Consider the following 10,735-nt stretch of genomic DNA (forward strand, 5'->3'; position numbering starts at 1 on the left):
CTCGATCCAAGTTTCAGGTGAATTCTTTGTAAACTTAGCAAACTGATTCTAAAATATATATCTAACTGAAAATTATTCATAACAGCTAAAATAATCCAAAAAATGAAAAATAGGAAGATTCATATTTCATGATTTCAAAACTTAATGTGAAGCCACAGTAATCAAGACAACGTGATCCTGAAATATAGATATACAGATCAATACTATAGAATTGAGATTTCAGAAATATACCCATATATATAAAATCAATTGGTTTTCAACAATTATTTCAATATTATTCAGCAGACAATGAAGTATTTTCAACAAATAGTGCTGGCACAACTGAAAAGCCAAATACAAGAGAATGAAATTTGATTGCTACCTCATACCGTACAAAAAAATTAAATCAAATGGACCATAAATGTCAATGTAATAGTTAGATCAATAAAACACTTAGAAGGAAATTTAGGAGTAAATCTTCATGATCTTGGGTCCTGCAATGGTTTTTTGATACAATGCCAAAAACACCAAAAACATGAGAAACCAACAAAAAAATTAGTCAATTGTACTTAATCAAAATGTAAAACCTGTGTGTTTCAAACAACTTTATTGGAAAAGTGAAAAGTCAAAACACAAAATGGGAGGAAACATTTGAAAGTTATTTATCTGACTAGAAACTTGCATTTGGAATATATAAATCCTACAACTCAATAATATAAAGACAACCCACTGTTATAACGTGCAAAGGATCTGAATTGACATTTCTCCAAAGATATACAAATGGACAGTAAGCACAAGAAATGATAAGCAACATCATTAGTCATCAAGGAAATGCAAATCAAAATCACCATAAGATATCACTTTATACCCACTAGCATAGCTACAATCAAAAAATCTGACAATTACTTGTGACGAAATGGAGAAATCAGAACACTCATACGCTCATGATGAAATTACAATATAGTGCAGCTACTTTGCAAAACAGTCTGGTGTGTCCTCAAAATGTTGAACATAATGTTTAACATTCACTGTCATATAAGGAGTAAGGAAAGGACCCAGTTTCAGCTTTCTACTTATGGCTAGCCAATTTTCCCAGCACCATTTATTAAATAGGGAATCCTTTCCCCATTTCTTGTTTTTCTCAGGTTTGTCAAAGATCCGATGGCTGTAGATGTGTGCTATTATTTCTGAGGGCTCTGTTCTGTTCCATTGGTCTATATCTCTGTTTTGGTACCAGTACCATGCTGTTTTGGTTACTGTAGCCTTGTAGTATAGTTTGAAGTCAGGCAGTGTGATGCCTCCAGCTTAGCTTTGTTCTTTTGACTTAGGATTGTCTTGGCAATGCGGGCTCTTTTCTGGTTCCATATGAACTTTACAGCAGTTTTTTCCAATTCAGTGAAGAACGTCATTGGTAGCTTGATGGGAATGGCATTGAATCTATAAATTACCTTGGGCACTATGGCCATTTTCATGATATTGATTTTTCCTATCCAGGAGCATGGTAGGTTCTTCCATTTGTTTGTGTCCTCTTCTATTTCACTAAGCAGGGTTTTGTAGTTCTCCTTGAAGAGGTCCTTTACATCCCTTGCAAGCTGGATTCCTAGGTATTTTATTCTCTTTGGTGCAATTGTGAATGGAAGTTCATTCATAATTTGGCTCTCTGTTTGTCTGTTACTGGTGTATAAGAATGCTTGTGATTTTTTGCACATTAATTTTGTATCCTGAGACTTTGCTGAAGTTGTTTATCAGCTTAAGGAGATTTTGGGCTGAGATGATGGGGTTTTCTAAATATACAATCATGTCATCTGCGAACAGGGACAATTTGACTTCTTCTTTTCCTAACTGAATACCCTTTATGTCTTTCTCTTGCCTAATTGCCCTAGCCAGAACTTCCAACACTATGTTGAATAGGAGTGGTGAGAGAGGGCATCCCTGTCTTGTGCCAGTTTTCAAAGGCAATGCTTCCAGTTTTTGCCCATTCAGTATGATATTGGCTGTGGGTTTGTCATAAATAGCTCTTATTATTTTGAGATACGTTCCATCAATACCGAATTTATTGAGAGTTTTTAGCATGAAGGGCTGTTGAATTTTGTCAAAGGCCTTTCCTGCATCTATTGAGATAATCACGTGGTTTTTGTCTTTGGTTCTGTTTATATGCTGGATTATGTTTATTGATTTGCATATGTTGAACCAGCCTTGCATCCCAGGGATGAAGCCCACTTGATCATGGTGGATAAGGTTTTTGATGTGCTGCTGGATTCAGTTTGCCAGTATGTTATTGAGGATTTTTGCATCGATGTTCATCAGGGATATTGGTCTAAAATTCTCTTTTTTTTTGTTGTGTCTCTGCCAGGCTTTGGTATCAGGATGATGTTGGCCTCATAAAATGAGTGAGGGAGGATTCCCTCTTTTTCTATTGATTGGAATAGTTTCAGAAGGAAACTATTCAGAAGGAAAATAGTGCTGTTTATTGCAGCACTATTCACAATAGCAAAGACTTGGAATCAACCCAAATGTCCATCAGCGACAGACTGGATTAAGAAAATGTGGCACATATACACCATGGAATACTATGCAGCCATAAAAAGGGATGAGTTTGTGTCCTTTGTAGGGACATGGATGCAGTTGGAAACCATCATTCTTAGCAAACTATCGCAAGAACAGAAAGCCAAACACCGCATGTTCTCACTCATAGGTGGGAATTGAACTTTGAGATCACTTGGACTCTGGAAGTGGAACATCACACACCGGGGCCTATTATGGGGAGGAGGGAGGGGAGAGGGATGGCATTAGGAGTTATACCTGATATAAATGACGAGTTGATGGGTGCTGATGACTTGATGGGTGCAGCACACCAACAGGGAACAAGTATACATACGTAACAAACCTGCATGTTGTGCACATGTACCCTGGAACTTAAAGCATAATTAAAAAAAAAAAATTACTCTCCATTTGTTCTCCCCCAATTGTTTCTCTAGTGAACACATGGTCTCCAGCACATGCATATTACATCACGGTAATGTGATTCTCTCTCAGGACTCCATTCTGAGAGCCAGTCATGCAAAATGGGTATCTACATGTCCCACAAAATTATCTAAATTGCAATCTCGATATATTGTGCAACTACTCTCTCAGTCCCTACAACTAGATTCCAATGAGTTATTCTCGACTTTCTCCTCTCTTTCATCCCTAAGTAGAGTTTCACTGATATATACCAAAATACAAATGATCATTAGAGACTATTATAAACAATTATATAACAAACAATAAATTACTTAGCCTAGAGGAAATGGATAAATTCCTAGACACATTCAAACTACCAAATTGAATTATAAAGAAATAGAACATCTGAACAAATTGGTAATAAGTAAATAAATTGAATCTGTAATAAAAAGTCTCCCATCAAAGAAAAGCACAGGACCTGAGAGTGTCATGGCTAAATTTTACCCAACACTTAAAAAATTAATATCAATCCTCCTCAAACTCTTCCAAAAAAAAAAAGACAATAATTCCAAACTCATTTTATGAGGCCAGAATTTCCTTGATATCAAAACCAGACAAGGACACTACAATAGAAGAAAGCTAGAGGCCAATACCCTTAAATATAGATTCAAAAATCCTCAGCAAAATACTAGTGCACAAACTTTAACAGTACTTTCAACAGATAATTCACCATGATCAGGTGGGATTTATCCCAGCGATGCAAGGATGGTTCAACATATGTAAATTAATAAATGTGATATATTATATTAACAAAATGAAGAAGTAAATATATATGATAATCTTAATGTGCAGAAAAAGCATTCAATAAAATTCATTCTTTCATGAATAAAACTCATTCTCAATAAAGGAGGTATAGAAGAAATGCATCTTAACACAATAAAGGCCATATATGACAAACCGATAGCTAACATCATCCTCAAGTATAAAATGTTGAAAGCTTTTCCTTTAAGATAATGAATGAGACTAGAATGCCCACTCTTGTCACATCTATTCAACATAGCATTGGAAGACCTAGTCAGAGAAAATAGACAAGAAAAAAATATAAAGGCACCTAAATTGGAAAAAATGAATTTAAATTCTTTATTTGCAGGCAATATGATCTTATATATACAAAACTCTAAAAAATCCACCAAAAAGCTCTTAGAACTAACAAACAAATTCAGTAAAATTTCAGGATACAAAAATTAGTAATGTTTCCATACACTAACAATGAACTATGTGAAAAACAAATCAGAAAACAATCCCATTTACAATAGCTACAATAAAATGAAGTAAAATACTTAAGAATAAACTTAACCAAGGAGGTGAAGATCTCTGCACTAAAAACTATGAAACATTGATTTTAAAAGTTAAAGAAGACACAAGTAAATGGAAATATGTCTCATTTATATAGATTAGAGAAATTAGTATTTTTTAAATGTTCATACTACCTAAAGCAATATACAAATTCAATACATTCCCTGCAATTCCAATGATGTTTTATCACAGAAATAGAAAAAAAATCCTAAAATTCACAAGGAACCACAAAAGACCAAGTGGCCAGAGCAATCTTGGGCTAAAAGACAAAAGCTGGGAGCATCACACTATCTGACTTCAAAAAAAGTACAAGTGATGGTGATCAAAACAACACGGCACTGTCATTAAAACAAATACATAGACCAATGAGACAGAATAGGGAGCCCAAAAATAAATCCATGCTTTTAAAGTCAACTGATATTTGACAAAGGTGTCAAGAACACACAATTGGAAAAAGGCAGTCTCTTCAATAAATTATGCTGGGAAAACTGGATATCAACACGTGGAAGAATTAAATTATACCCTAATTTCATATCATATACAAAAGTCAATTCAAAATAGACCAAACGCTTAAAAATAAGACCCCAAACTGAAAAATACTAGAAGAAAACATGCTCAGAGGCGTTAGTCCAAGCAATTAATTTTTTGGCTATAAACCCAAAAGCACAGGCAACAAAAGCAAAAATAGACAGATGAGATTACAACAAACTATAACACTTCTGCACAGCAGCACAGCACAAGAAACAAGCCACAGAGTGAAGAGACATCCTACAGATTAGGAGAACATATGTGAAAACCATATATCTGATAAGGGGTTAATATCCAAAATATGTAAGGAATTCAAATGGTTCAATAGCAAGAAAATAAGTAACCCAATTTTAAAAAGACAAAGGAGGTAAATAGACATTTCTCAAACGAAGATATACAAATGGCCAACAGGTATATGAAAAAAGTTTAACATCACTAATCATCAGGGAAATGCAAGCTAAAAGGGCAATGAGACATTACCTCACAAATGTTAGAATGACCATTATAAAGATAAGTGTTGGCCTGAATATGGAGGAAAGGGGAACGATTGAACACTGTTGGTAGGAATATAAACTAGTACATCCATTATGGAAAACAGTGTAGAGGTTCCTCAGAAAAGTAAAAGTAGAACTACCATGTGATTCAGCAATCCCACTACTGGACATATATTCAAATGAGTCAAAGCCAGTATATCAATTAGATAACTGCATTCCCATGTTCAAAGCAGCATTATTCACAACAGTCAAGAGATGGACTCAATCTAAGTGTCCATCAGTGGAGGAATGGGTAAAGAAAACATGGTATATGTGGACAATGAAAGACTGGTTGACCATAAAAAAGAATGAAATTTTATCATTTGCTACAACATGGATGAACTTGGAGGACATTATGTTAAGTGAAATAAGCCAGTCAAAGAAAGAAAAATGTCACATGATTTCACTCGCATATGGAATCTTAAAAAGGTGAACTATATAAGTGGAGAGTAAAATGATGGTGACCAGGGGCTGGGGCAATGGGGAGGGATGATTGGAAAGATATTGGTCAAAGAATACAAAATTTCAGTTAGATAGGAAGAGTAAGTTCATGAGATCTATAGTACGACATAGTTACTATAGTTAACAACAATATATCATATTGCACTCTTGAAAAAAAAAGCTAAAATAATAGATTTCAAGAGTTCTTATCACAAAAATAACTGTGAAATAATGCATATATTAATTAGCTTGATTCAGTCATTCATATATACATGAATATATATATGATAATAAAGCATCATTTTGTACACAATAAATATATACAATTTTGCAATTTTGAAAATAAAATAAAATACTTAAAAGAAACTTTCTTTAATTTGACTTCCCTGACTTGTGTCATAGCTGCACCCTGGGACCTCACATGACATCCAGGCTCCTCACACTGTGGTTTGGAGGTCTTTTCTGATCCAGGACATCACTGCAGTCTCAGCTCCAGCCAACAACACTGGGATCATGGTGCCCAGAGCATTCCTTGCTGTTTCCTTTGCCTTTGGGCTCTATTCCCTGCAATCCATTTTCCTCTTTCATCCCTCCAATTCCACCCACCATTTGCCTAGAGGAGTCCTATCGAGTTCCTAAAAGCCATCTTCCAGTTCATAAGTCATGTCCCTCTCTGCTCCCTCACAGCTCCATATCTCATTCATGTTTGTTTATGTGTTTTATCTTCAGCTCCTGACATATACTAATGCTCAATGAATATTTGTCACTGAACATTTTATTATTAGAATAAAATTATACATTTCTCCTTAAAAATAAAGCCAGTACAGTATATCAACCTTTAACTCATAAAGAATATACATTATAATGATTGTATTAGTACAAACAACCTTGAACATGTAAAATGAGTAGATAACCTAATATATATGGAATACTTCTGTTTATTTAAAATGTATGCTCTGGCATTTGTGACTATATGTACAAAAAGATTGGCAAAGATGTTAAAAGTTATTATCCTTGAGTTATGGAATTTATGAGGGATTTCTCTAGTTCTAATATTTTTGGTAAAATTTATAATGTCTGAAATAAATATAAATCATCATTTGTAATACATTGTAAGACAAATTTTGAAAAGAAAGAAGTGATTAGGTGGTGATGATTTAAAATGTTACCGAAAAGAAATAGGCCAAGCATTACCCAGCAACGTTTAGGTTCTTTTTCCTTGAACTAGACTTCCCAGTAAGTAGAGCATGTGCAATACCACCCATTGTCTAAGTGTTTGCATATGGATAAGTTGAATGTTCTTTCTTCGAATGCATGAAGAAATCGAAACACAGAGAAGGAAACTTGCTCAATGTCACTACACCAGCGAATTGAAAAGTCAGGACTTGTACCCTGGACATAAGGCTCTTTCATCACCTGCACTGCCACCTCTGGAGTCACTATGCTGTCTTTCTAGATTTAAAGCTTACACGTGGATAAAAGTAGGCAGTTTTCTCATTGCTTTAATTTTACTTTGAAGGCAAAATATGTGAGGCGATGCATGTATAAATGAATGGCTTGAATTAAATACAACCCTGATTACAACAAGACAAACTCTTTCCAACAGTGGTTTGTATATGTGGTTTCTATAATGGAGTAAAATATGTTGTTACAAACAAGATTTTGTTATGGTTTTGTCAGATTATCACTAATTTTTCTATTGTCTGCACAAATTATTCCTTCATTTTTAAGAGTGTCTATAACTGCTGCTGAATGTAAACTGGCTCTTTCAGTCATCTGGAAAATTTTCCCATACAATGTAAATTTAAAGCTGTATTTGACAATCAGTGGAATTGTCCCTTTGCTTTAATCTGAATGAACAGTACATATAAAAGTAAAGAAACTGGCAAGCATTGATGACTATCTGTGGACCAGAATTAGGTGTTAAATACCCACAATAATCCCAGAGTAGAAATTGGAAACTCTGCCTTATAAATGGGAAAGTGACTGGTTTCCATTGCTAGAAGCAAGACAGGTCAGGATGAAAATGCAGTCAGCAGTTTTCAAATATATATCAATTTTATTTAAGAAGAACTATCAATTTTATAGCTCTCCAGGTTTAAGAACAACAGGTTTGAAAACTAGGTAAATGAAAGGGGGAGAGAGAGAGAAAGAAAGAGAGAGAGAGAGAGAGAGAGAAGAGAGAAATCAGATAGATAGTTGGTTATAGACCAAATTTATAAGCAGATGTACTAACCTGCACCACCTCAGGATGTGTTTGTACCTGGAGATAGGGTCTTTAAATTGGTGAGTGAGTCAAAATGAGGTCATTCGTGTGGGCCTTAATCCAATAGGACTAGTGTCCTCGTAAGAAGAAGAGACCTCAGGAATGAGCACACACAGAGGAAAGGCCACATGACAGAGTGAGAAGGACCATTTGTAAGCCAAAGAGAGGCCTCAGGAGAACCAAATCGGTCAACATTTTGATCTTGAACTTCCAGCCTCTAGAACTGTAAGAAAATGAATTTGTATTATTTATGCCACCCAGTCTGTAGTAGTTTATCATGACCACCTTTATAAACTCATACAGATAGAGGACAGTAGGTGTGGGGACCCAGAGCGCATAGACCTCGCAGACCTCACCGGCTTCACACTCACCTCGGTGTCTGCTGCACCCGCCGCTTCTTCTCCTAGGCCACGAGACCCAGCGGCTAGAAGTTCACTATGTCTATTCTCAAGGTCCATGCCAGGGAGATCTTTGACTCTCATGGGAATCCCACTGTTGAGGTTGATCTCTTCACCTCAAAAGGTCTCTTCAGAGCTGCTGTGCCCAGTGGTGCTTCAACTGGTATCTATGAGGCCCTAGAGCTCCGGGACAATGATAAGACTCGCTATATGGGGAAGAGTGTCTCAAAGGCTGTTGAGCACATCAATAAAACTATTGCGCCTGCCCTGGTTAGCAAGAAACTGAACGTCACAGAACAAGAGAAGATTGACAAACTGATGATCGAGATGGATGGAACAGAAAATAAATCTAAATTTGGTGCGAACACCATTCTGGGGGTGTCCCTCGCCATCTGCAAAGCTGGTGCTGTTGAGAAGGGGGTACCCCTGTACTGCCACATCGCTGACTTGACTGGCAACTCTGAAGTCATCCTGCCAGTCCCGGCTTTCAATGTGATCAATGGCGGTTCTCATGCCGGCAACAAGCTGGCCATGCAGGAGTTCATGATCCTCACAGTCGGTGCAGCAAACTTCAGGGAAGCCATGCGCATTGGAGCAGAGGTTTACCACAACCTGAAGAATGTCATCAAGGAGAAATACGGGAAAGATGCCACCAATGTGGGGGATGAAGGCGGGTTTGCTCCCAACATCCTGGAGAATAAAGAAGGCCTGGAGCTGCTGAAGACTGCTATTGGGAAAGCTGGCTACACTGATAAGGTGGTCATTGGCATGGACGTAGCAGCCTCCGAGTTCTTCAGGTCTGGGAAGTATGACCTGGACTTCAAGTCTCCCGATGACCCCAGCAGGTACATCTCACCTGATCAGCTGGCTGACCTGTACAAGTCTTTCATCAAGGACTACCCAGTGGTGTCTATCCAAGATCCCTTTGACCAGGATGACTGGGGAGCTTGGCAGAAGTTCACGGCCAGTGCAGGAATCCAGGTAGTCAGGGATGATCTCACAGTAACCAACCCAAAGAGGACTGCCAAGGCCGTGAACGAGAAGTCCTGCAACTGCCTCCTGCTCAAAGTCCACCAGATTGGCTCCGTGACCGAGTCCCTTCAGGTGTGCAAATTGGCCCAGGCCAATGGTTGGGGCGTCATGGTGTCTCATCGTTCTGGGGAGACTGAAGATACCTTCATCGCTGACCTGGTTGTGGGGCTGTGCACTGGGCAGATCAAGACTGGTGCCCCTTGCCGATCTGAGCACTTGGCCAAGTACAACCAGCTCCTCAGAATTGAAGAGGAGCTGGGCAGCAAGGCTAAGTTGGCCGGCAGGAACTTCAGAAACCCCCTGGCCAAGTAAGCTGTGGGCAGGCAAGCCCTTCGGTCACCTGTTAGCTAAATAGAACCCCTCCCCTTGTGTTAGCTGGGGCAGCTCGAGGCCCCGACCAACGCTTGCAGGGGTCCCTGCTAGTTAGCGCCCCTCACCCACCGCCATGGAGTCCGTGCCGCTTCCTTAGAACTTCTACAGAACCAAGCTCCCCGGAGCCCTGTTTGGCAGCTCTAGCTTTGCCGTCGTGTAATTGGCCCAAATCACTGTTTTTCTCGCCTTACTTTCCACCAAGTGTCTGGAGTCATGTGAGCCTCGTGTCATCTCCGGGGTGGCCACAGGCAAGATGCCCGGTGGTTTTGTGCTTAAAATAAAAAGCCTCAGTGACCCATGAGATAAATAAATAAATAAATAAATAAACTCATACAGATAGAAAAATAGACTTTATATGCATATATGTATGTATATGTGTGTGTATATATATGTGTATATACATGTGTGTATGTGTATATATACACGTGTGTGTGTGTGTATATATATATTTCAATTATTCTGGATGCTAATTTTGCAGTACCAATTTTTTTTTTTTAAATATGAGGTAGGCACTCAGGGAAGAGCACATTTTTATAAGCTATTTTTGCATTGCTTCTAACTGCATGAGTGATCTTTATTGATACATTGCCAGGATAATTTTTGTCAGAGGTTGATTTGTCTGGAAATAATTTAGTTTGCAAATTTTACCTATCTTAGCATCATTCTGCTTGGAGTTTCATCTTCTGAAAACAAAACTTTCATTTTGGTAGTAATAAATAACAGATGTTATTGTTAATGAGCTCTCCTTGGGACTGAAAGAGTTTCCCCTTAGCAATAACCACCACAAAGGGGAGGAGCCTCACATTATTACCATCACAGGGCTTGGTGACCAGTTAGGATCCAGCATGCATTCCAAATTTATGAACATATTTTTGAATAATAAAAGT

At 37.8% G+C, this 10,735-nt stretch overlaps 1 pseudogene across 1 annotated transcript; it reads left to right on the top strand.

The window, feature by feature from the left end:
- The first annotated feature begins 8,359 nt into the window (after positions 1–8,359).
- Positions 8,360–10,149, top strand: LOC116274533 (annotated as a pseudogene). The gene has a single exon (XR_004183276.1). The product of XR_004183276.1 is annotated as an alpha-enolase pseudogene (transcript).
- Positions 10,150–10,735: the final 586 nt, after the last annotated feature.

Source organism: Papio anubis, chromosome 4, assembly GCF_008728515.1.
Source record: "Papio anubis isolate 15944 chromosome 4, Panubis1.0, whole genome shotgun sequence".
Classification (NCBI taxonomy): domain Eukaryota; kingdom Metazoa; phylum Chordata; class Mammalia; order Primates; family Cercopithecidae; genus Papio; species Papio anubis.